Below are 26,396 nucleotides of genomic sequence, written 5' to 3' on the forward strand. Positions count from 1 at the left end.
CAATTACTCCAATATTTTCATGAATAGATACATATTTTCAAATTTTGATTATATTAAAATGCATGGCCATAAAATGTACAATCTTAATCACTTCTACGTATACAGTTAAATAGTGTTAAGTATATTAACAATGCGGTACAATCAATCTTTAGAACTCTCTCATTTTGTAAAACTGAAACTCTATATCCACTAAACAACAGCTACCCATACCCCTCCCCCAAGTAAAACACACACTTAAATGAAGACAATCTTTAAAATAAGATGTAGGGGCGCCTGGGTGGCGCAGTCGGTTAAGCGTCCGGCTTCAGCCAGGTCATGATCTCGCGGTCCGTGAGTTCGAGCCCCGCGTCGGGCTCTGGGCTGATGGCTCAGAGCCTGGAGCCTGTTTCCGATTCTGTGTCTCCCTCTCTCTCTGACCCTCCCCCGTTCATGCTCTGTCTCTCTCTGTCCCAAAAATAAAATAAACGTTGAAAAAAAAAATTTAAAAAAAAAAAAAAAAAGATAGCCAAATTATTTTATAACCTGTTACTTCTTTTTTTAATATGAAATCTTCCTGGCTGACTTAACATTAGTTTGATATATCCACTAATATCTAGTGTCTGATATAAACATTAGATTTATATATCCACTCAGTTTTTTACTAAAAATTATATCGCTGTAAATAATATGAATTTATAATCTGGGGGTGCCTGGGTGGCTTAGGTGGTTAAGTGTCTGCCTCTTGATTTCAGCTCAGGTCATGATCTCACAGTTTGTGGGATTGAGCTCCATGTTGGGCTCTGTGCTGACAGTGCAGAGCCTGCTTGGGATTCTCTCTCCCTCTTTCTCTGCCCGTCCCCCACTCTCGCATGCTCTCTTTCTCAAAATAAATAAACTTTTAAAATAAAATAAAATCGGGGCGCCTGGGGGCCGCAGTCGGTTAAGCGTCCGACTTCAGCCAGGTCAGGAGCTCGCGGTCCGGGAGTTCGAGCCCCGCGTCGGGCTCTGGGCTGATGGCTCAGAGCCTGGAGCCTGTTTCCGATTCTGTGTCTCCCTCTCTCTCTGCCCCTCCCCCGTTCATGCTCTGTCTCTCTCTGTCCCAAAAATAAAATAAACGTTGAAAAAAAAAATAATAAAATAAAATAAGATGTAGTGGCAATGGTTCTTGCCCACCCAGGATCGATTTCTCCTTTCTTTTTTTCAATAGAACCCAAACTTAACTCAAACTTAGTCTCTCCATTGCCAACTCCAGGGTGAGTGTGAGCCAATGATAAAATCCCTATTTCTAATGGAAATAGGATTTCTAATGGGAATCCCTATTTCTCTCAGAAGTCCAGGCTTAGGCCAATCCCCAGATGACATTCTCCTGTTCATCATTACTGCTCTTTAGGTGGGAGCATGTGCACTGAGTTTACTAACCACACCATGAAGAAGAATTTATAGTCCATAGTTGGAAGATAGATTTTCTTCTCTCTCCAACTAACCTTAAAGAAACAGACTGCTTTAATTGCTACTGAAAACCATGATATAACTGAACAAGACAGCCTTCACAGTCCCCTAGGCCTAACTAAACTTTAGACAGGCTTCTCCCTGACTCAGCAACCCCTGACTTTCCTTATCCATGAGATTTACTTTAGAAAACTTGTAATTATAAATCTTTTCTCTGCCCTTTTGAGATATAAATCTTTTAAAAAGACTCTTGGCAGTTTTACAAACCAGGCCTGTCTTTCTCAAAGACTTAAAGCCATCTCCTTGAAATGTAATCAGGAAGGAGGATGGAGCCCCTCCCTCCCAATTCCATGGGAGAGTAGGAGCCTACCTTCTGCAAGTCCCTTTGCTCCAAGTTCTGAAACTACTTCCTGTCATGGAGGTATGAGATAGCTTAGTTTTCCTTTAGGTAAAGCCAATTAGCAAACACAGATGGGCTATGATACACCCCACCCTAGCTCTTAAAAATCCTCTGCCTTTCACCATACTTGAGTTTAGACTCAGTTCTGACCTCTCTCCCCTACTGCAATATTATTTATTATCATTTATAATTTAGTATTATTATTTATTGGAGTATAATTAACATACAGTTTTATATGAGTTTCAGGTGTACAATATAATGATTCAATAATTCTATACATTATTCAGTGCTCATCATGATAAATGTACTCTAAATCTCCTTTATCTATTTCACCCATCCCTGCCTCCAACTTCCCCTCTGGAAACTACCACTGTGTTCTCTGCATTTAAGAGTCTGGGGTTTTGTTCATTTGTTTGTCTCTTTTTGCTTTGTTTGTTTGTTTTATTTCTTAAATTCCATATACGAATGATATCATGTGGTATCTATCTTTTTCTGACTTATTTCCCTTAGCATTACACCTTCTGGGGCCATCCAGTAGCTTTGAATAAGATCTTCAATGTCTGACTTTGTCTAGTGAAAATTTTACTTTGACATAATCATGAGGTTTACCAGCCTGGGGACAAAAATATTGATGTAAGGAAAAGAATACAGAGAAGAAAATACAGGAGGAATGGAACAAGAGCCCGAATGATGCCATGTCTAGAATTCACCTTATATTTAGGTCTTCTGTCATATGGCATAAGTGTCATAAATGTTTAAGTCAACTTGATTGGGAATTTTGTGGACACTTATAGTCATTCATAATCATATATTTTAATATCAGATAATAAATATTAAATTACTGTTGGCTCATAATAACTAAAGTCAGAAGTTAAGGCAATTCTTGAGCACTCAGATGGCTCAGTAGATTAAGCATCTGACTCTTGATTTTTCAGCGCAGGTCATGGTCTCACAGTTCATGGGTTTGAGCCCTATGTAGGTATGGATCCTGCTTGGGATTCTGTCTCTCTCCTTCCCTCTCTGCCCCTCCCTCACTGGCTCTTGCTCTTGCTCTCCTTCTCTCAAAAATAAATAAATAAACTTTATTTTTTTAAAAAAAGAAGTTAGGGGCACCAGGGTGGCTCAGTCAGTTGTGTCTAACTCTTGGTTTTGGCTCAGGTCATGATCTCACAGTTTGTGAGTTTGAGCCCCGTATCAGGCTCCATGTTGACAATGCAGAACCTGCTTGGGATTTTCTGTCCCAAAAATAAATACATAAAAATAAAATTTTTTTTAAAAAAGAAGTTAAAGTAATTTCTGCTTGTCTTCACTACTAAGTGTAGACGGGCTAAAGATTAAAGCTGTGAAAATTATAAGGAAACATTATATCAAAGTTGATACCAAATTTTTCTTTGAGTAAGGTCAATTCTATTTCCAAAAATGATCTAAAAATTAATCAAGTTTAAGTACATTCATTTTATTGTGCTCAGTTCTTAGGACAGTGTCCGAAGTCTCTGAACAATGAATAAATGTGAATTGATTGAATGACCATTCACCTACACCTAATACACAGTAACTTTATCTAAGTCATACTAAAACTAAAAGAGAATACTCAAAAGAAAGTATATTTTTTAAGAAATTATACATCTATTTCTAGATGACTATCAGCACGTATTGAATGAATTTCTTCCCTATCTACTTTGCAAAAAGAAAAACTTACAAATCAGAAGTCACAAGGGAATAGAGATTTATTCACTGCCTTTTTTTTCTTTCATTGAGAAAGAAGCAGGTATAATACAGAATTACACAGTCAAATACATGAAATGGCTTAATGCCATGCAAAGTACTTATGCAAAACTATCAGCTTAAAGGGGATCGATAGTAAACTGTCAGATTGCTACCTCCACAAATGCAAGAAAGTCAGCAAGAAGATTGGCAATGAAGAAATAGAAAACTCTACGGACATACATACCTCTCCTTTTGCTGCCAACATGGTAGATGTGCTGTCTGTAGCCCATTGGTCCTGTGTAGTCAGCTGGATGACACAGCAGGATATCAGAGAGTCTTCATTCCTGTGTTCTGAGAAGTAGCTGGCAAGGCCTACTCCTTTCTCTCAGGTGCTGTGCTCCGCTGCAGGTGATAGAATCTTCCTTGAGAGAATCCAACTTCTGGAAGAAAAAAGAAAGCCAACTTCAGCTGTTAAGCCATAGCACAGAGTCAACAAGAGCTTTTTTACAACTTTTAAATATTCATGAATCTCCAATAGTTGTAGGCAATGGGGAGACACTAAGCTGGCCAGGAGAGGAATGCTGTCCCTGTGTTAATGTGATAAGAAATGGTAGGAAAGACTTATGGTATTAGGCATTTCAGCTGTATCATATTAGCACTGTATCATAGACCTCATTTTTCTCCAACACAATACAGAAATCATTATTATGTTAAGATTCCTAAGAATCTTATTCCTAAGGAATAATTGGGAAAAAAGCTAATGGGATCAAAGATCTAAAAGGTATTGAAATTTCAACTTTTTTCTTTAAAAAAAAAAAGTGTATCTTTAAAGTTCTTCCCCAAATCAAAATGTATGAAAACATTTGGTTTACAGTATTTTATGGAAATGTCATAGATATAATTTTGTTAAGCATTTTTTTTATTACAGCTTATCCTTATTATTACATATTGGCAGAAATGTGGGTATATGTGCACATGGGTGTTTTGGGGGAGTGTGTGTGTGTGTGTGTGTGTGTGTGCATGTGTATGTGTGACTGAATATGTGTGAAGGTCTGTATGGGATGTGAGAATAAGGTATGTGAATGTCCACTTATAGGAATGGGCAATAACCATAGAATTAGAGCTGGAAAGGGTCTATCAAACCATGTAAGATGTTGACCTTCAAATTTTCCAAATGACTTGTGAAGAAAATACACACATACATGTGCTATAGAATTCCTATTCTGTTCTTTAGAAAAAAATGGACACATTGTAAAATAAAAATTCATGAGTAAATCAACATTTAACATCTATAAGCAAAATTATCTAAAATGTTTCATCCACAAAATGGTTCAGCTATCTTATCTAAATACATAGCATATAAGGAGCTACGTTTTCTATTTACTAATTTCATTTTCGAAGGAGGGAGGGGAAGGAAAAAGGAAGAAAGAAAGGAATGAAAAGAAAGTGTCAAAAGTTAAAAATAGATGAAGTAAAACCAATGAATTACTGAAGTAATAATTAGTAAAAGTTCACTGTGCACACACCAGAAAGACAGTTTGTAAACCAGGAGCCCTCAAACTAAAACATGAAATGAGGCCCAGGGGCATATTGTTATAAAGCAGTGTATATAGTGAGAAAGCAGTGACCGTTTATTCTTCCAGTGATTGGATATAATATTAGAATTTTCTTACATGAAAGGGAATTGATTAGTGGTTACCTCATATCAATTTGGGACAAGAGTTCAAGTTTTGCTGATGATTTCCAGAGGCACAAGCAAAAAAATTACCCAGGTCATGTTAGTCTTGGTAAATAAGCTAACCTAAGCTTTGTTTGTATGACTAAATTGGTTTTGTCTGCTCAGGGAATTTTCAAGGCTGGCCTTCATTTGTTTTTTATTTTAACAAAATAAAGGAAAGAAAGAAAGAGGGTGGGAGAGAGAGAGAAGGAGAGAGAAAAACCTAGAGTGAGATCTCTGATCCTAATATGTACATAATTAATACGTACACATCTGGGCTTACCTAGGCACACTATTGAAAGTTTCCCTCCCTAACCACTCACACATTCTTGCACTACCTTCTGTGATTTCGCCCCCAAAAGTTTAGGGATTAGTGTTGGGTTAAGAACAAAGGAAAAGATGAAAAGTACCAAATTCAAGAAGAACCTATTTTAGACACTGTCAGAACTCGAATTGGAATAACAGGAAAGGATTACAAGGATTCTCAGTCCAATGGCCTCATTATACAAATGAGTAAACCAAGTAAGTCCTGGAATACCGTTTCAGTCAGTTTAAGCTGCTATAATGAAACACCATATGGACTAAGTGGATTAAACAACAAAAAAATACTTTCTCATGGTTCTGGAGGCTGGAAGATGATTAAGGTACCTACATGGTCAGTTTCCCTTTGCATGGCCTTTCGTTGGTGTGCACACACCTTGGGAGATTGTGTGTCTCCTCTTCTTTTTATAAAGGCACCGATCCCATCATGAGGACCCCACTCTCATGGCCTAATCCAACCCTAATTACCACTTAAATCCTCCCCACACTCTACTCCAAATACCATCAACATATGAACTTGGAGGAGACACATTCAGTCCATAGCAGACACTGAGACTTGCCCAAAGTCACTCTGCTGATTAGTGGCCCAAGGAGGAGACTCTGCCTCAGATATACTGACAATTTGTCTAATATAATTTCCACTGCAAGATAACCCAATACCCATTATTCAAAGGGGTTAAAAAGAAGGGAGAGAGACAAATAATCGGGGGGTTCACTCAAATGTAATCTTTTGCAGGCATATGATTCAACTCTATGCTATCCACCTCCTGTAAGGCACTGAACCATCCACTTTGCCATCTTCAATTTCTCTCTCTCTCTCTATTCTAGAGACCCTTCCTCCTTTAATTCCATTATCCTGTTCAACTACATCTCTGGTGCAATTCTTTTCACTGTCAAACGCTACAAAATACTCTACATTCATTATCTCCACTACCGTATTCCCATCTGCTCCCTGGCATACTGCAGTCTGGTTTCTACCCTTCTCAACTTCTATTATCCACTGCTCATACTGACAGATTGTATGCATGTTGCTCAATTTATCCATCCAAAACAAATTGAGGATTGTTTACATTTCAGAGGGGAGAAAACTGACACTATTAAGTAACTTGTCCATTACTGTTCAGTTTCTCTAACTATAGACATCATTGCTGCCTATCATCTTTGTCTTATAAATTCCTTGGTAACCTTCTTACATCCAAGTTACATTTTAAAAAATATTTTTCCATGAATTCCCCAAGGTTTAATTGATTCCTACTAATACACCAAACTTGCTCTTACTAACTACTAAAGCTAATGACTTCTCTTTCAATCTTGATTTCATTCTCTAATTAATTTCCATTTGATTACTTTCTGGCTTTGGGCATTATCAACTCTCAATTTATTCTGGTACAGAGGGGCATTTAAGAGTGAGAGCCGCGGTCAGACAGAACAGAGTTTGAACTTCATCTCTCACGGTTACTAGATATGTGTGGCATTAAGCAAATTTAACTGTTCTCTGCTTCATTCAACTCATTTTTAAAATTAGGAACATAACATATTACTTCAGAGCCTATGGGGAGGACGACATGAAATAAAGAGTGTGAAGGTCTCAGTAAAGTGTCTAACACCTAAGCACTCTATTAAGAGTATCCTTTATTCCCTACTGACACGATTGCCTCTTTTGTCAGCCTTCCCAATCTGATTTCTCTTTCTCAGCCTCTTATGGCAGCCTCTTGATTATGGCAATCCAGATTTCCGCCTTTGACTCATTCTCTCATTTCCCTCACCATTATCCCTAGATGTTTTTATCGAGTCCCTGGTTCACCTGTCACTTCTAAGCTGATGTTTTTAAAATATAATTAACATCTCCAAGTCTCACCTTTCCCCAGAAATTGGCCTGCACGTCCAAGTACTCTTGCTTATCATTCTTTATCAAATAAGGAATATGAAACCTAACAAGTGTAATAGATTGTCACCTTTCCCATTAAATATGGTCCCAGTTAGCAAAGAAATAAATCATAGTCATCCAGAAATTTTTCAATTCCTTACCAATTACCACCCGATTGTATTAATATGGAGGGCATACTCCTCATATCCTGATTTTCTTCTCTTCTCTGTTAACATACCCCTACAACTCTACTTCATGGCCTCAAAATGTCACACTCACTGGGCAACTTGATCTTCCCAAAATGTTTTGCTTCAGTATTCCTGAGCATCTGTGACCATGCTGCTTGCTCTTTCTTTTTCTTTTTTGTAATGATTTTCCTTTTGTAATATTTTTAACTTTAAATGCCATTGATTCCCTAGGAATCATCGGGGATTTCTTTTATCTGCTTCCATTACACTTTGCAAGTGCTCTTCGTGTGATAGAATATTATAATCATTTCATGTCCCTCTGCTTCCAGAAGTCTAAATATTATTCACTTTTGTATACAACTAGATCTTGAAGTTCTTTGATACCAATTCATTGAATATTAATTTATACACTAGTAACAATTTTTTCCCTTGGGGAAAAAGCTCACTGTTATATAACATTTCTTATAGTTCCCAAAAATAATTTTAGTAAAACATTGAGATTCAGTTTATAAAAGTACATATTTGCTATAATTACTAGTTAATGTTTACATTGCATAATACTTGATACAAACAAAATAATACATCACATATAAATAAATTCTGACTAAAGACAATAAATTAACCCACCACCCAACTTAAGAACTAGACCAAAACCCACAATTCTTGAATCTTTGTTTCTTTTCCATGCCATCCCCTGTCTTGTTCTCAGATACAGCTACTAGTCTGAGTTGTATACTCATAATTTCCTTCTTAAAAAAACAAAAAACTACAGTTCTTTTACATCTATAAGTATCCTTAAACAGTGCTAAATTGTTTCCTAAGGGAGGTGGGGGGTTGCTCTACCAACAGACCAGGAGTATATGAGTATTCCTACTGATTGTCATGTTCACCTACACTTGGTTTGGACAGACTTCTTAAATGTCACCAATTTAGCAAATATAAGCATGCCATCTCAATAAAGTCTTAATTTTAACTTCTCTGATTACTAATGAAGCTAATTCTATTTCTTTGTTGGCCCTTTGATTAAAATAAGAACTAATATTTTCTGCTTATTGCTTCTTGCTACGCAGGGTGAGTTTCCAGGGCACCTGGATGGCTCAGTTGGTTGGGCATTTGACTTTTGATTTTGGGTCAGGTCATGATTTCACAGTTTGTGGTTCGAGTGCTGACAGTGCTGACCGTGCTGAGTCTGCTTGAGATTCTCTCTTTCTCCCTCTTTCTCTGTGCCCCTCTCCTGCTGTGCACTCTCTGTCTCTCAAAAATAAATAAACTTAAATAAATAAATAAAATTTAAAAATTGCTTCAATCCAAAAAAAAGTAAAAGCTTCTCATTACACTATATACACAATAAAAAGTTTTATTTTCTGTAACTATTCATATCATAATCTCATAGACTCTATAAGAAAATAGGATTTCTTCTTTGAGATGACTAAAGTGGTATTGAAAGAGGATGTGAAATAAGAAAGAATATGTAATATGTAATATCCTTACATGAAATAAGAAGACAAGAAACCAGTGAGCCTTCTAAAGTCACAACTAAATTCACTACGATGTCAGGTTAATCGGTGCCTAATTCATTACATGCCACTGAGAGGTCACTTCTGCGTTGCCTCAATGCTGTTGTTGCTTATTCTATGAAATCTAAGGAATTTGTAGTAGGCATCTTCATCTATAATTATAACAGATCATAACATCCACAACTGAAAAATTTTCAGAACTGTAACTCAGTGAAAGATAAAAGAAAGATATGTATCATTAGAAGGTAACTATAAATGGAATTCACATGTTCTACCTTGCCATTAGTGGCATCACCTACACATTTCTGAGCCTAGTTTCCCCATCTATAAAGTGAGAACTTTATAATGTGGATTGGGCCCTAAGGCATCTTCTTAAGCTAAATGTGTAAAAATATGCCAGATAATTCTAATTTTTCAAATTGTGCAAGACAACCAAGTCTGAATTTACCTACGTTTATTCCATTTTGTATTATTAAACGGGTTTTTATTAAATTCTTCATTTAAGGTTTTATACTGTTGTCAATGATTTCAATGTTTTTCTTACACAGTAACAAAATAACTGATTAAAAGTAGTTAAAATTGAACCCAAATCAAAAGAAAGACACAAATCCCTAGGCACAAAAAATCAGGACCTTCGATATCCTAAATTCTTTATTTCATTATTACATGTACTCTTTCTAGCAGACCCATACAAATTTGTAACCTTATGTACACCTAAATTCCTTTGGCAATAAAATGTCTTTCTTTCCCCAGTAAGTACTCTTCAGAATGAGCTTAACACACCAGGGAGCTTTTTTTTTTTCCATTCCCACGAGAAATTCAGCATCTTCTTCAAGACTTTATGATCCTCATATTATTTACTGTTGAGCAGGCAATAACAAGAAGGTATCCTGAAATCTAATGTGCGGTTAAGTTTTGTTTTCCTTGACTAGGCTAAAGGAAATAGAGTAATGGGTAGGAAAATCAAATTTTATCATTTATAGCTTTTGCAGAGTGGATGTAAATTATAACATGGAAAATCTGAAATTAACCTGCTGTTTACTTAGGACATTAGGCAGAGTTTGCCCATGCTTCTACTTACTAAAATATTGTTTTCTTTGTAGACTGAGAAAAAAGAATTTCGATAGCCCCGAGATATGAGTTGATTGTCCTGAATACTTTGTCCTCCTTCTTGACTAGTAACCTTATAAAGTAACAGATAGAGTGTGATATTTAAGAGTCTGAAGAGAATGAGCAATTAAGGTACACTTTTTTAAAATATCAGGTAAACCACACAGACATTGGAACAATCTCAGTTATTGTTGTTTGCTGGAAATATCATGTATATTTACATGCTAGTTATAGGTATGATACACATAAGATTTACATATATATATATATAATATTTAAGAACATGCTCAATAGCTGTACTCACCTATGGATGTATATTAGATAAGAGTAAATCTATGAATTTTTAAGTTTATTTACTTATTTTTTGAGTGAGAGAGAGAGAAAGAGAGATAAACCACAAGGGGGGCGAGGGGCAGAGAGAAAGGGAAAGAGAGTATCCCAAACAGGCTCCACACCATCAGTGAGTTTGAGCCCTATTCACAAACCGTGAGATCACAACCTGAGCGGAAACCAAGAATCAGATGCTTAAAAGACTGAGCCACTCTATGTATTTTTAAGAAGCCACTATTTTGTTCTTTAAATCAATGGATATTTGAAATAAATGATTACAAAATCAGTCAAGAAGAGTATAACTTGGAGCAAGACAGAGGTCATAAAATGACATCAGGCATTATCAGATATTAACAATAGTGAAGCTGTTAAGAGTACAGGGTCTGGAGCCAGTGTTTCTCGATTTTAATCGCAGTTTCACTGTTTACCAGTTATTGGACCTTGGACAAGCTACCTAAACTATCTGTTGAAATTATTCTGAGGGTTTAAATCTGATTCTCCTTTCCTTCCTAAGCACAAGGGAGGACTATATTTCCCTATCTCTTACAAACGAGCAAGAGATGTGATGAGTTCTGGCTACTGAGCTATGAGTGGAAAAGATATGTGCATAATGAGGTAGAGATCACTATGAGATCTCCATGTTTTCTCCTTCCCAATGTAGTGTCCCCGAAAGTTAAGAAATGGGATGAACCAGGGCACCTGGGTGGCTTAGTCAGTTAAGCAATGGACTCTTGATTCCACTCAGGTCATGATCTCCTGGTTCATGAGATCCAGCCCCGGGTCAGGCTCTGCACTGAGCGTGGAAAGAGCCTGGTTGGGATTCTCTCTGTCCCTGTCTCTGCTCCTCCCCACCCACGCGCTCTCTCTCTCTCCCTCTCTCTCTCTCTCTGTCAGAAATAAATAAATAAACATTAAAAGAAAGAAAGAAAAATAAAGAAAGAAAGAAATGGGATGAAAGGGTCACAAGAAAAGGAAACTCCTTCAACCTGATCCTGATTGACAGTACAAGGAGACCAACAGTGGACATGTAATATAAGCAAGAAATAAACTATGGTTGTGTTAAGCTGCTAAGAGTTTGGAATTAATTTGTTAGTGTAGCATAACCTTGCCTAATATGGCTAATATACTCACCGTGCCTCAGTTTCCTCATCTCTAACTGGCATAATAACAGCATCTAATTATTTTTATGGTTGTCAGCTAGACTTCCTGAAGCACAAGATCAATGTAGTTTTGTAATTCCTATTAATAGCAGTACTTTTATACACCCTTACTGAATAGATTTCCAAGTATAGAATATATTATCTGTCATTAAGTCCAGATTTAGCCAGCAACGGGTTCACATTTCTGCAATGCCTATCATCTCAAATTAAAAATCAAAGTCTCAAATTCTGCTTTAATATAAAGTAGCTCTACTAGGACATATAATATTTTTGTGAAGTGAAGTATCTGTATGTTGACAGAAATATCCCAGTAACTGACTCACTTACTACCTTTGATTTTTAGAAACAACATATTTTTTCTATTATACAGAAGGAAATAGAAACTGGATAAAAGGGAGAAGTGGGGAGAGGGGAGAGAGAGACAATGGTGAAGAGTAATAGACATTGCAGTGCAAAGATTACTGCAGGATTCTTCTGTAATGCTCTGGCTACAGCTTTATCAAGATTTGGGATTGAAGACCACTTGAACCCCAAGAGTGAAAAAAGAACGTTTTTTTTTTCTTCAGAAATGTAAGCTCTTTACCGACACACTTTTAGTTAATCCACATGACATCAGAGAAAGGTCTTATTTCCTGTACTTTGCAGATAAGAAAAATATACCAGAGACCATGGGAAGAGTAAAAGAGAGTCACTCCTCACCCAAAGGCATTTACTCTATTGGAGAAGCAACTCTGTTTTCATTTTCATTCAGTTGTTCACTTATTGCTCTCCCTCATGTTTTAAACTGGAGCTAAAAATGAAAAGAACAGTTTATCAAAGAAAAAAGGAAACATTTTCCCTGGAGGAGCAAAGTATCTTTACATGATTGTCATTTTGCTGAACTCTAGGGAAGAAATTATTGACCAAGAAAAGGAACAAATGGATTAGAATATCTCATGGGACCAACCGTCTCTGGATGCTAGGAGGTCCATCCAGCAGAGATGAAAATGAGAACACAACATTTCCTATATTGAATTTGAAAAGAAAGAATTTCATGTTTCTTCACTAAAAAAGTTAGCCACATTATACTTTAACTCTGGAATGTTAATTATACTGTGTATGTTCACAGTAGAGTACTACCTTGATACGTATTATAGTCAAAGTACGTTAATGTTAACACACATTATTATATTCGTTAAAATTAAATAAATAGTGCTATGCAAGTACTGTATAAACAGGCAGAGTCTCCTGTGTTTAGAAATTTATTACCTGTGCTGCTAATGAAACTTAAAGACATGTAGAATATCTAATAAATAATTAAAAGCGAAGAGATTAGTGCTTTAACTATTTAAACATTATTAGTTGAGCGGGGCACCTGGGTGGCTCAGTCAGTTGAGCGTCTGACTTTGGCTCAAGTCATGATCTCACGGTTCATGAATTCGAGCCCTGCATCGGGCTCTGTGCTAATGGCTCGGAGCCTGGAGCCTGCTTCAGATTCTATGTCTCCCTCTCTCTCTGCCCCTTCACCACTCACTCTCTGACTCTCTCTCTCTCTCTCAAAAATAAATAAACATTAAAAAAAATTTTTTTAATTATTAGTTGAGCATTAACTATTTGCCCAGTCCATGTTAACCATGATATATACACAGCTTGTTACTTAGTAGGGGAAATACAAGTCAAGACAGAACAAATGAGAAATTTACCAAACATCTGAAGGAAATAAAATGGCACTGTGTGCCCTACTGTATAATGAGCTTTATAAAGCAGTAAGAAAAACCACCAATTCCCCCCAAAAATGAAAAACATAAAAGAAATCCATTTTTTGAAATTATTACTATTCCAATAAAAACAATAATAAGTGCTATTTGGAACCATAATATAGAAAATAAATTAAAAATATATCTATTATCAGGTAATGATATCAATGTAGACAAATGACTATCCTCATACACTGCAAGTGCTATTACAAACTACCAAAAAATTATCAAGATATATTTATTGAAACACACTGAAAAGCCTTCAATTTTTACATCCCATTTTAAACACATATCCAATATTTAGTAACACGTTAAATAATCATTATACCTCATATTAAAATAACAATAGTTGACAGTATCTAGCTTATATAGTTGTTATAATTGTTTCCATAAATGAAAAGTTGTGGATAAAGGACACTTCATTAGGATGATATTTATATGAAACATTGAAATAAGTAAAATGTTTACATCCACATGGCAAACCTGCATGAGTATATTCTATTCTGTCCAAAAATGATATAGAAGAAAATGTGGAGACAGGCAAAAATGATCATAACTTATTCCAATGTTCGAATTAACAATAAAACTCACAGGGATGAAACTGATGTGAAGGCACCACAAAAGCAGAATGAGAAACGTCCCATACCCTGAACTGTGAAGAATAAGCGTGTTTTCGAAAAAGCTCAGCAGAGAACACGGGATTTCCAAATTGAGGAAAAAGGTTTGGAAACAGCAATAATTACGGAGTATGGGAAACAAAAACAACCACAGTCTAATTTGAGTGAAAATGAAGAATGGGAAGGAGAGGGGAAGGAGTGAATGGAACTACTATTTTTACAGCTAGCACTTATTGAACCTTACTTACTCTGTGCTAATGACTGTGACATGCTTTAAATTCACTTTCTTATTTAAATATGTAGCACTAGTAGTAAGTACTCTCAATCCTGTTTTGTAGGACAAAGTACAGGGGAGCCGGTAAGTATAGGTTCTGGAAGCACACTCCCTGATTTCCAATCTCAGCTCCTCCACTCCTGGCTGTATGATCTGGGGCAAGGTACTGAGCCTCGTTATACCTCATATTAAAATAACAATAGTTGACAGCATCTAGCTTATATAATTGTTATAAAAATTAAATGATTTAATATAGGTAATGCTCCTATGACAGTGCCTGGCAAATGGTAAGTGCTGAAAATTTTAAACCATTTTTTATCAAATGGAAAAATTGAGTCTTCAAAGTTCTAAGTAAAATTCAAGGGATGGGGCGCCTGGGTGGCGCAGTCGGTTAAGCGTCCGACTTCAGCCAGGTCACGATCTCGCGGTCCGTGAGTTCGAGCCCCGCGTCGGGCTCTGGGCTGAATGCTCAGAGCCTGGAGCCTGTTTCCGATTCTGTGTCTCCCTCTCTCTCTGCCCCTTCCCCGTTCATGCTCTGTCTCTCTCTGTCCCAAAAAATAAATAAAAAACGTTGAAAAAAAAATTAAAAAAAAAAAAAATTCAAGGGAACACCATCATTGGTAACTTGAAGAATGGGGAATTGAAGCCAGGTCTGTCTGACCACAAAGCCTAGCCTCATGGGCACAATGCTGACTGTCCCCTTGTCCCTACCTACAAGCTACAGTGGAATGCCCTTCCACACCTTGACAATAAGGAAAAACGTCCTCTTCCCTGATCACGCAATCAGAGCAGAAGCATGAAATTGCTCTTCAATGAAAAGGAATGGTTCCCAGATATCAGCTTCTTGTCCGACCCTGAGAAAGGGTTTTTGTTTGTTTGTTTGTTTGTTTTTTAAAGCAGGTGTTCATCACCACAGAGACCAACCAGCTTTGGAAATAAAAAAAAAAAAGGAGCATCCTAAAGGATGTGTGCATGGAAGCACTGAGCAGTGACCTGGAACTGAAGCCAAATGGCTTTAAGGATCCCATTTCCATTGGCTGCAAAGTCCAAAGCTTAGTCTGCTATGAATAAACATTTGATTCACTTTACAGTTTGACCCTCCTCGTTCTTTTGCTTCCCACTTAGATCTGTCTTCAGAAAAGAATGCACTGACCATGCCACAGAAGTATGAAAGCCTTTGTAACAGTTATATTTTCATTGCACATTGAGTTTCTGCACCAATCTTGTAAATACAGTTCACTTAAGTTGGTCTTATATTTCATTATCTCAACCACAGTATTTTAAGAGTGAAAGAGGGTATGCCCTGGGACAACAGGCTAAAACAGACTTAAGAAACTGAGACATACAGTCAGGTTAGGTCAATATGAGTTAAGCTTGAGATTTTAAAATGTAGTCTCCCCTCCTTCCCCAAATTAGAATTTTCAGTTTGTGCTATATAGCTCAGTAATATATAGTGTCTGAATTAAGGTAATGCTTGGAAGGTTTTAAATATGGCTGTGTGGGGGCGCCTGGCTGGCTCAGTCAGTAGAGCATGCAATTCTTGACCTCAGGGTTTTAAGTTCTGAGCTCCTTGCTGGGTATAGAGATGACTTAAAATTTAAAGAATAAAAAATTCTTTCAGTGTGGTTGTGTGATTTTGGATAATGTACATAATGCTTTAAACTGGAATGTCCCCATTCTTAAATTGGAAACAGTAATTCTGATAGGGCTATCATGAGAATTTATGTATGACACACACACACATATAGACATGTATGACATATAGATGTAAGATACACACAAATCTATATGTGTGAATATGCATATATGCATATACAATGATCCCTGAACAACATGGGTTTGATATGCAGAGGTCCACTTACATGCAGGTTTGTTTGTTTGTTTTCCAATAAATACAGGAGAGTGGTGTAAATGTATTTTCTCTTCCTTATGATTTTCTTAATAACATTTTATTTTCTGCAGCTTACTTTATTGTAAGGATACAGTATATGATACATACACAAAATATGTGTGAATTGACTTGTTATGCTTATTGGTAAGGCCATTAGTAGTTAAGTTCGGGGAGAGTCAAATGTTATGTGTGGCTTTTTGACTGCGTGGATGGTCAGCCCCTTAACCCCTGTGTTGATCAAGGGTCAACTGTGTATCTTAGTCCAGTGAATGTTCAAAGCTCTGTGGCTGTTATTATTTTCTTACTACTCTAATTCAACTCTCTGGAGCCTCTTGTGAGGTAGGTTGCTGACTTTTCTCAGGCAACAGTGCTCTGTACTGCTATGTGATTTCTTCAAACTTCTGTATGTGCTATTTTCTTTTTTTTTTTTTTTCAAAAAATTTTTTTTTCAACGTTTATTTATTTTTGGGACAGAGAGAGACAGAGCATGAACGGGGAAGAGGCAGAGAGAGAGGGAGACACAGAATGGGAAACAGGCTCCAGGCTCTGAGCCATCAGCCCAGAGCCCGACGCGGGGCTCGAACTCCCGGACCGCGAGATCGTGACCTGGCTGAAGTCGGACGCTTAACCGACTGCGCCACCCAGGCACCCCTGTATGTGCTATTTTCTAGGAACAGTCAGTTATTTATGTATCAATATGGTGAAAACAAAACCATGCACCTCAGTTCTGCCTTCCCTCAACAAATGGCAATAGCAGCTATTGGTTTCACAATATTTATGAACTACCCTTCAGTAATTAGTATGTTTTTAAGCTCTATGCTAGAAGCACTGTCATAGGTTAGGTTATTTGACTGAGAACAGGCCATTTTGAAGAAGGAGCAAGTATCCTTAAGGAGGGACTTTGGTGTCACCTAGGAGAAAGACATTTTCAACCGTAGATGACTTCTAGTGACAGGAAAATTTTTGAATGTGTAGAATTTGGGGACTTTAGAAATGGCATTGGGAAGCCTAAATATAGAAAGAGATGACTAGAATTGTAATGAGAGGGCTCCCCAGTGAGTGACCAGAAAACAGAATCTTTGGAGAAACCTATAGCTACAAAGTGAGAAGAGGAAATCCAACCAAATCAATAAAGGTCATAGGTAGTGGATACAAAACATACTTAAGTGTAGCATCAGACATTCAGGAAAAGTAGACTATGAACATGCAAAGTCAAGGAAAGTGGGCTATAAATATGCAAAAGCAACAACAATAAAGAGTCTAGTACCTTCTATGTTGTATCTGCCATTCTTTAGCCTCTAATAAAGTCTAAGGAATATGCTGTCTACTTGCCAAAATCTGTTGAAGGGAAAAATAGAAAGGTGACTCAAGACTTCTAATATTTTTTTTATTAACAGTAAGTAGAAGTGAAAACTTATCCTTTTACCACCCCCCCCCCAAAAAAAAAAAGGTCACTGCTGGTTTGATTACGGTATGAAGGAGGTAAACTATAGGCTGTGGGGTAACTTCAGAGAGCCATTGGCAATGATGCAGATTCAAAGGATCCGTCTAGCCTAAAGAGCTTCTCTTACAGGGTGCCTGGGTGGCTCAGTTGGTTAAACTTTCAGTTTCAGGTCATGATCTCACAGTTTCTGTGAGTTCGAGCTGCATGTGGGGCTCAACATTGACGGTGCAGAGCCTCCTTGAGATTTTCTCTCTCTCTTCCTCTCTATCTACTCCTCCCCCACTCATGTGGTCTCTGTCTCTCTCAAAATAAATAAATAAACTTAAAAAAAGTTTTTAAAGAGCTTATCTTACATATATATGGATATGTGGAGATGGCACCTGGAATCAATTTTGATCCAGAAATACCACAAAAATGCTAAAATAGTCACACTTGCAGCTAGCAAGGATATCTTAGATTTCTCAGCTGTATGCCTAGTATATGCTGGGTGTAAAATGCCTTTTATGATCATTACTTAATAGTTTAACAAGCTCTGACAGGACTTTAGTAGATTTAGATCTTCTTTAAAATGTACTGGACTATGGAAGTGGGGATTTTTTTGGTTGTTGTTTCAAGAAAGCATGCCATATATTTCCACATTTAGAATTTAAAAAATCCCTTTTATAGAGAATATATGTCATGCTTATGGCACATTCAAGGAATTTTTAATCCTTTCCATTTAGAGAAAAATACCATACAAAAAGTTTGCTTCCCACATAAATCAGTCCTTTTTTTTTTCTTTATAGCTTTCTTTTCTCCTTTGTCTATGAGTGTTATATCACACAAAATCTAAATTCTGGGTAATGAGAAACATTAATCTAGTAATAGTCACCCATCTACATTTGTGTGACTTATTTTAAATCCTAAAGGAACATACAAATATCTAAATAAAGTTAGTAATACAACTTTGTCTTTAATAGCTAGTTATTATTAGTGCCGTTTCACTAAAATCTAGTTAAGAATTTATCCATAGGGAGGGGAAAAAAACCTATAATTATTAATGTATTTTAAATAAAGTTGATATCAACTTGACCAGATTTGAACATTATCTATAATTAAGAATTAGATGGCCTTTGGGATATTTATGATTTCATTATCAAGAAGCATATTACTTTCACCAACTGATGTCTTATTGGCATATAATTCCAAACCATTAACGAAAATTAATTTATAAAATCTCCTCCCTTTTCTTGATAATCCAAAAAAGAAAAAAATATTTGTTATTTCATAAATATGACATTTACCTTTTGTCAATTATTATTTAATTTTTCTACAAGCTTGGTAGTTTTTAAATGATTCTGTTGCTGTCGCATTCTTTGCATTGTTTATAATGTGCACATATTCCATACTCAATATATGTGCTTATTTCAGTGAATATGTAGGGCGAAGATTCACCAACATTAAAATAAACTACCTCAAATTTTTCTTGTTCAATCCTAACTTGGCCACTTCCCAGCTGTGTGACCTGGAGCAACCCCCTCGCCCTCTGAAAGTCTCAGATTCTTTATCTTTAAAATGGGGTCATCATTAACTTGCAGCGTCCTTGTGAAGATTAGAGCTACGGTTCACCATGCACCTGGCAGAAGTTACGTGCTAGGTAATTGGCAGATGTTAGCAGTAAATGAAATTGAGGTCAGCAATCTCTACCCTCTTCCTAAAAGGATATCCCAAAAGAAGAGGCTAATGATGACAGCTTTCACCACCATGAAAATGTTGCCTTTTTACGTCATAGAAAAAAGCTTTCCTTGACCCTACAGTACTAGTTGGGTGCTCTTTTATGCCCCACACAGAGAGATCAGAACAGTCATGCAGGTTTCATCCAACCTACCTTAGACTCAAAGAATTAGATGAAAAGAGATTTTATAAAGCCAGGCAAACGATCTGTCGATCCGTGTAAAAACATTACCTGAGCACAAATTTTCATTAAGCTTTTCCAAATGTAGCATTTCAGTTTGTGAAGGAAGAAGTGGCATCTGAAGAACACAGGATATAGGATGGGGGGATCAGGGCCCTCAAATGAAATTCGCAATGGTGTCTCTCCTTCCATGGATTTCTTTTGCCCCTGACCTAATTTCTGTGCTAATTTATAGGGCTTATGATTGCTTTATCCTCTCACAGCCCATACCTCTCCCTTCCTTCGCATCTCCCAGGGACTGACTCAGGGAAGTAAGGCATATGTGTCATCAATAAGCTGCATGCATGCAGTTAACTGTTCACGATTCAGCTGATCTACTTTGTGGATTTTCCATGCCTTTCATTTTTGTCTCCTCCTCAATCCTACTACCTTTCTTTTGATGATTTCACTGCTCATTATCACCTCTACCAGAAGTGAGAAGAAAGAACGTGAAATTTAAATGAGTGGGAAATGGCTTTTAAGATTTATTTGGAGGATAAGGAGAGAAAGTCGAAAGTATGAGCTAAAATTAGGCCTGGGGTTTTCTGATGACTTTGCCTTGCTATACTTACCCCTGTTAAAGTGATGCTAATTAAGCTCTGAGAATAAAAGAACTGCTCTACCCTACCTTGACTGTTCTACCCCAATCCACCCTTCCTCTTGGAATATGTGGGGAAAGAGGAGAAATGTAAAACCCATTTACACAAAGTTTTCTAAAACAAAAAGAAAGTACTTGTTAGTATAGACAAATGCTTTCAGGAGTCACATACACTGCACATTCCCATGTTCAATGTTTTAGAATACAAGTTTGTATTATAGTAACTTATCTTATGTGCGTCCTTTTATACACAGAGTATAAATGCATATTTATTTACTAAAGCAATTATACAGCTTTTTAAGCAAAAGAACCAATATGCTCATTTCCTATTAGCCACACAATTAATCTCTGAGTTGTGTAGGGAAAATGCAATGTAGGCTCTTTCTTTTTTTTTTTTTTTTTTTTAAATTTTTTTTTTTTTTCAACGTTTATTTATTTTTGGGACAGAGAGAGACAGAGCATGAACGGGGGAGGGGCAGAGAGAGAGGGAGACACAGAATCGGAAACAGGCTCCAGGCTCTGAGCCATCAGCCCAGAGCCCGACGCGGGGCTCGAACTCACGGACCGCGAGATCGTGACCTGGCTGAAGTCGGACGCTTAACCGACTGCGCCACCCAGGCGCCCCGGCTCTTTCTTTTTTTAAGTTTGTTTGATATACTTGACCAACAATCTACCTAAATTACAGTCATCCCCTCCTTTTCCTCTGTTTTGCTTCCAGGGGTTTTAGTTACCCCCCCCCCCCCCCCACCGGGGCAACTGTAATCCGGAAGCAGATGATTCTCCTTCCCGCAGCGCTGTCAGAAAGACAATAGTAGCCTAATGCTGGTCACAGTGCCTACATCATTCCCCTCATCTCATCATGCAGGCATTTTATTATCTCACATCATCACAAGAAGGATGAGTACAATACGGTAAGATATTTTGAGAGAGGGAGAGAGGAAAGCCACATTCACATAACTTTTATTACAGTATATTACTGTGATTGTTCTACTTTATTGCTAGTTGTTGTTAATCTCTTATGGCACCTAATTTATAAATTAAGCTTTCAGGGCGCCTGAGTGGCTCAGTCAGTTAAGTACCTGACTCTTGATTTTGGCTCAGGTCACAAGTTCACAGTTCATGGGTTCTAGCCCTGCATTGGGCTCTGTGCTGACTGTGCGGAGCCTGCTTGGGATTCTCTGTTTCCCTCTCTCTCTGTTCTGCTCTCTGTCTGTCTCTCTCTCTCTCTCTCCAAAAATAAATAAACTTAAAAATAATTAAGTTTTAACATTGGTATATATGTATAGGAAAAACAGCGTTCAGTACTATGTGTGGTTTTAGGCATCCACTGGAGGTCTTAGAACATTATGCCCTGAAGATAAGGAGGAACTACTGTAGTACTGATTCTTAAAAATACTTGTGAATTTGAAAAATAAAATAATACAAAGTAACTAACTTGTATTGATGGCAATGTTTGAGGTTAAAGCTTTAGGAAGGCATAGAAGGTATGAAAATAACTGCTTTTTGTCATAGCTAGCCTCTAATATCAGATACATTCCTGAGGCCAAAATCTACTATTCCATGAAATAGGAGTACTTCTAAACTTTGAAGTTATGCACCATCTCTCTTGCTCTCAACTAATATATAAAATGAGGGTTAACTAGGCAATGCATCTAAGTAACATAATTAATTGGAACTTTGCAGGACTTTCAAGTATACACAATAAATATACTCACATAATATATTCTAAGTCTACAAATCTTAAGAGTGAAGCTGGCCAAACACAGAGGAATTTGTGTTTCTGTATGAGTGTCTGTTTAGGATGTAGCAACTGACTAAAGAATTTTTACTTCATAAAGGCATCATATAGCCAATCAAGGCTGACAGTGTTTTTCTTACTGTAGATCAGTGATAAACATTTGTTGGCTTGAAAAACATTGATTTATTTATTTATTTATTTATTTATTTATTTATATATTTATTTAGAGAGTGAGTGAAAGAGAGAGAGAGTAGAGGGAGGGGCAGAAAGAGAAGGAAAGAGAGAATCCTAAGCAGACTCCACAATGTCAGTGCAGAGCCCAACGTGGGGGGGTTGGGGTTGGGGGCTGCATCCCAGACCGTGAAACCATGACCTGAACCAAAATTAAGAGTCAGACACTTAACCAATTGAGCCACCCAAGCACTCCTTGCAATACATTTAAATATATACAGGGCCTAGATCCATCCATTCTGGTGAGGAGGGCATACCAGAGTAGAAAGACCATTTGCTTTGGAGGCCACAGATTGGAGCCATAGATATTGATAGACATGTAATTTATGGCTGTAAAACTGAACTAATAATACCTACATTTAAAAACTGTTATCAGGAGCAACCAAATAGATAGCATGTTCAAAACATAACTGATACTCAGTAGTTGGTCAATTTTATTATTTTTCAAATATTGTATTGGCTTTATAAATGTGATCATATCTCAATCTTGATTGTTCATTAGAAACAGAATGTGTGTCTGTATACACATACATTCCATTTATACATATTATGTAATGTGTATAAATATATAATTTATATTTATAAAATAATAGATTTTAAAATACGTATTATATAAATACATACTTAATTTAAAAACATTATATAAATATATATTTAATTATAATTATATTTAATTATAAATACATATTGTAATTATTTTATATTATACCATATTTATATTATATGTCCTATATTTTAACTATTTACATTTACATATATGTAATACATACATTATATGTTTACATGCATATATCTAAATCATCTAAAGGGGCTTCTCATTTCATATATTAATAAGCAAAAATGTAATATTCTTAAAATAAGGTCATATTCTAAATTTATACTTATTTACAATCCTGAATTAATTAGAACATTTATAGGACTATGGTTCAAAATAGGTTTAAATATCAGTGTACATATTAATTCCATGAACCTTTGTGAATACTATACTGTTATTAAAATACGTTAAATGGTTCGATATAAAAGCTGCCTGAAAACAAAACACTCCAAATATTTTTAAAGTTTAGGGTATGTTTGATAGATGTACAAAGTTTGAAGATGGTATCCTGATAGACACCTTAAGCATGCTCACCCCTTATAAAGAGATCAGACTGCAATGGGAGAAGCCTTGCAGTAAATGGAAATTATTATTAATATTAATTAACATTTATTTATCATTTTACTAATTATCATTATATTAATTAGTACACTTATTTATTATAGTAATTATTAATTATATTACTTGTAATATTATTTATTATTAATTATGAATATTAATCAATAATTAAACTTTGCAAACACAGTAAGTAATAATCAAATTCACCTGTGCCTCATTATCCAGTGTCTATTAATGACAGATATTAGGTAATCCATTTAATGCTTATTAGTTCATGTAGTGTATAGGGGTGTATTCATAGGAAATTGAAACAGAGAAGTGTGATAACTTCCCTAAAGTCACACAGTAACCTAGCAACAACCCAGAAAATGGAATCCAAATTTCCTGGCTCTGCTCAGTGTGCCATCTATTGTATCAAATTGTTTTCCTTGTCTATAGAAAAAAATAGGCTCAGGAGGCATATAATCTAACTATTCTTCTAGATCAATTTTTACAAAACACCTGGGAAGCAGGCCCAGAGCAATTGAGACATCTGAGAAGTTCATAAGTATTATTTTTCAAGGGAGTAATAGCATAAGCTCCCTAAGTCATCTTTAGAAAGAAATCTGTGACACCAGATGGTAGGTCACAGGGCTGGCATCATAAGGAACAGGAGGGTGGGAATGCTTTCACTGTACCCAGGATGAAGGTACAGGAGAAGAAAGAGGGGTATTTGGTCTTCTTTCATTCAGTGTAAAACTGCATGAAACCTCTGCTTAGATCTTCAAAAAGGAGACACAGTAACAAGTAGCTCAGTTAACAGCCGGGACTGTGACAGGAAAGTTTTACCTCAAATTGTGCCCAGGTCTTCCAGTTTTGATGACAAACTTCCATCCAGGGACTTTGCCATCACAAAGCAATGGGGGTTATTACTGACATTCCAAACGTTATCTCCAGAATGTTTAACTTCTATGTTTCAACTTACATTATAGTTCATTTGGTCATGCTTTTTAGAAACACTCTAGCAAAATTATTGCTAAATCTATGTATTATAGAATACACAGATTTAATTTCTTGCCTACTTAATGAAGCAGAAGAGGTGCACTAACCTTTTCCATAGAGAGCAGCTGGATGGTATAGTCAGGAGACCAAAATTCTGCCGTGATGTGGTGTGGGGGACACTTGAAAATGGTGCATCTGTGCCAAAACTATCCACTGTAGAAAAAGAAAGAGTTTAAGAGTCCACAGACAGAGTCCAAGGAGCTTAAAGACAGTCAACAAAATAAATACAAAGAGGCAGTGTCCCTTCCATAGAATTATCTGCATAAACTACAGCTCCCGTGTGGTGTCATTGTAAACAAGGGACAAATTAAGGAAAGAGATTCCCATATTTTCACCAAAAAAAAAAAAAAAAAAAAAAAAAGGTGAGTGATTTTAACCTGTTGGAGAGGGCATGAACTGTAAGGGGGATACACAGTCTACCACTGTTGCCATCTGTGCAGATGTAAAATTAATTCCGACTGTGGGTCCAGCCTACATGTACTCTGACGGCTGACATATTGCCTGATTCTAGCCACGTGCCCCAAACTTCCGGAAGCTGTGGGTAAGTTGTGAAAACGTAAATTAAACACATTTCAGAAGCAGCTTGGTACTGATTTTTGGAATCGGACATGTTTCAACTACAGATCCGTGAGTAAATATTTACCAATTATGGTAAAAGGTCAGCGGTAGGGCAGAATTAGCAGCTGAAGAGGTAAGGACAGACAAATCATACTTCTCTGACGGTACTTTGTTTATCAGCTGTATAGTGGCCTCACACCCACCTGAACACATTCCCGTGTGTTCACCACTTTACTCCCGCTCAATTTTCATTCTAAAGAGCTTCAGGGAGCTAATTTTGTAAACCAGATCCCTAGCATACGCCAGATATGTATTATAAGGGATTCTGTTTGTGCACTCTGTGTATGGTCCTATTGCGCAATAAGAAACTTACATACACCAGGTGTTTTGATGTAGTGTGTTGTCAATATTTAGGACTCCGTGTCTCTAGAATTAGTCGGGATGAAGAGAAAAGAGGAAAGAGCAAAACAATCAGTTCAGCCAACCAATTTATATTCTAGTTAGTATAAGGGAGAATAGGAAGATTAAAGTGGTGCCTATGGAAAGCACAGGGATGTTAGATCTTTCTCTGACCCAGGAGGAAGATTTTTGTATTCTGGGCTCAGTCACTAAATATTCAGTGGGGAGGATTTTATGTTCAGGGCAGTGCACAGGCTATCTGGAAACCCAGTGATGAAGAGAAATGTCTACGCAGGGAAAGACCAATGGTCTTTTCCATTATTTATATGGCACCCTGCAGATCAAAAAGTGTTTCAGAGACTTAATGCGTTGGAGTCTCTCACCAGCCCTGATTTTATAAATGAAGAAACAGGTCACATGGCGCTTGAGTGTGAGAGTCCGAGGAAATGTCCAAGCATTTTTGCACCACACTCCTCCAGGATTCCTTTCTAAAGGCCTGCTTTCCCAAGAAGTATTCCAAGGGGGGTGGGGGGGGGAGTGATAATTTGAAAAGTAACCTTTTTTTTTTTTTTTTTTTTACGTAAGCTTCAGTGAGTGAAAAAAGAAAATTCACCCGGAGAGAAGTACGTTCAAATTTCTTACAGGCAGAACTACTTGTGTTACCACACAATTGTTTCCACTCCCCCCCTTGGCTCTTCCCCTGGCCAGAAGCCACAACTGCTTCTAAAGTAGGACCACAAGGAAGACACCCAGAGACCCCGGCGCGTACAACTAGGAAACTGGCCACCAACAGCGAAGCTTCAAAATTAGAGCAGGTCAAATCCCTCACCGAATTCATAGGTTTGCTTTTCAGGCTCAGACCACCTTAGGAAGAGTTTGGGATTCCTTCCCTCCGCAGAGAAGAGCGGGTTTTCTCTCTCTGTTGCAAACACCGCCTGATCCAAGTCTCTCCGAAGAACTGGTGGCAGGAGCAAGCTCGCGCCTGTGGCTGCTCTGTAGCGCCGACCTCCTCGCTCTCTCTATTCAGATATACAGAAG

The 26,396-nt window shown here is 37.0% G+C and overlaps 1 long non-coding RNA gene across 1 annotated transcript; it reads right to left on the reverse strand.

The window, feature by feature from the left end:
* Positions 1-3,785: 3,785 nt before the first annotated feature.
* Positions 3,786-26,392, reverse strand: LOC147584722 (uncharacterized). Its single transcript, XR_015255919.1, has 3 exons — positions 26,188-26,392; positions 24,449-24,554; positions 3,786-3,975 (listed from the first exon to the last, which is right to left on the reverse strand). It is a non-coding gene; the product is annotated as an uncharacterized LOC147584722 (long non-coding RNA).
* Positions 26,393-26,396: the final 4 nt, after the last annotated feature.

Source organism: Puma concolor, chromosome A1 (genome assembly GCF_028749965.1).
Source record: "Puma concolor isolate L17-30 chromosome A1, mPumCon1.1.hap2, whole genome shotgun sequence".
Lineage (NCBI taxonomy): Eukaryota > Metazoa > Chordata > Mammalia > Carnivora > Felidae > Puma > Puma concolor.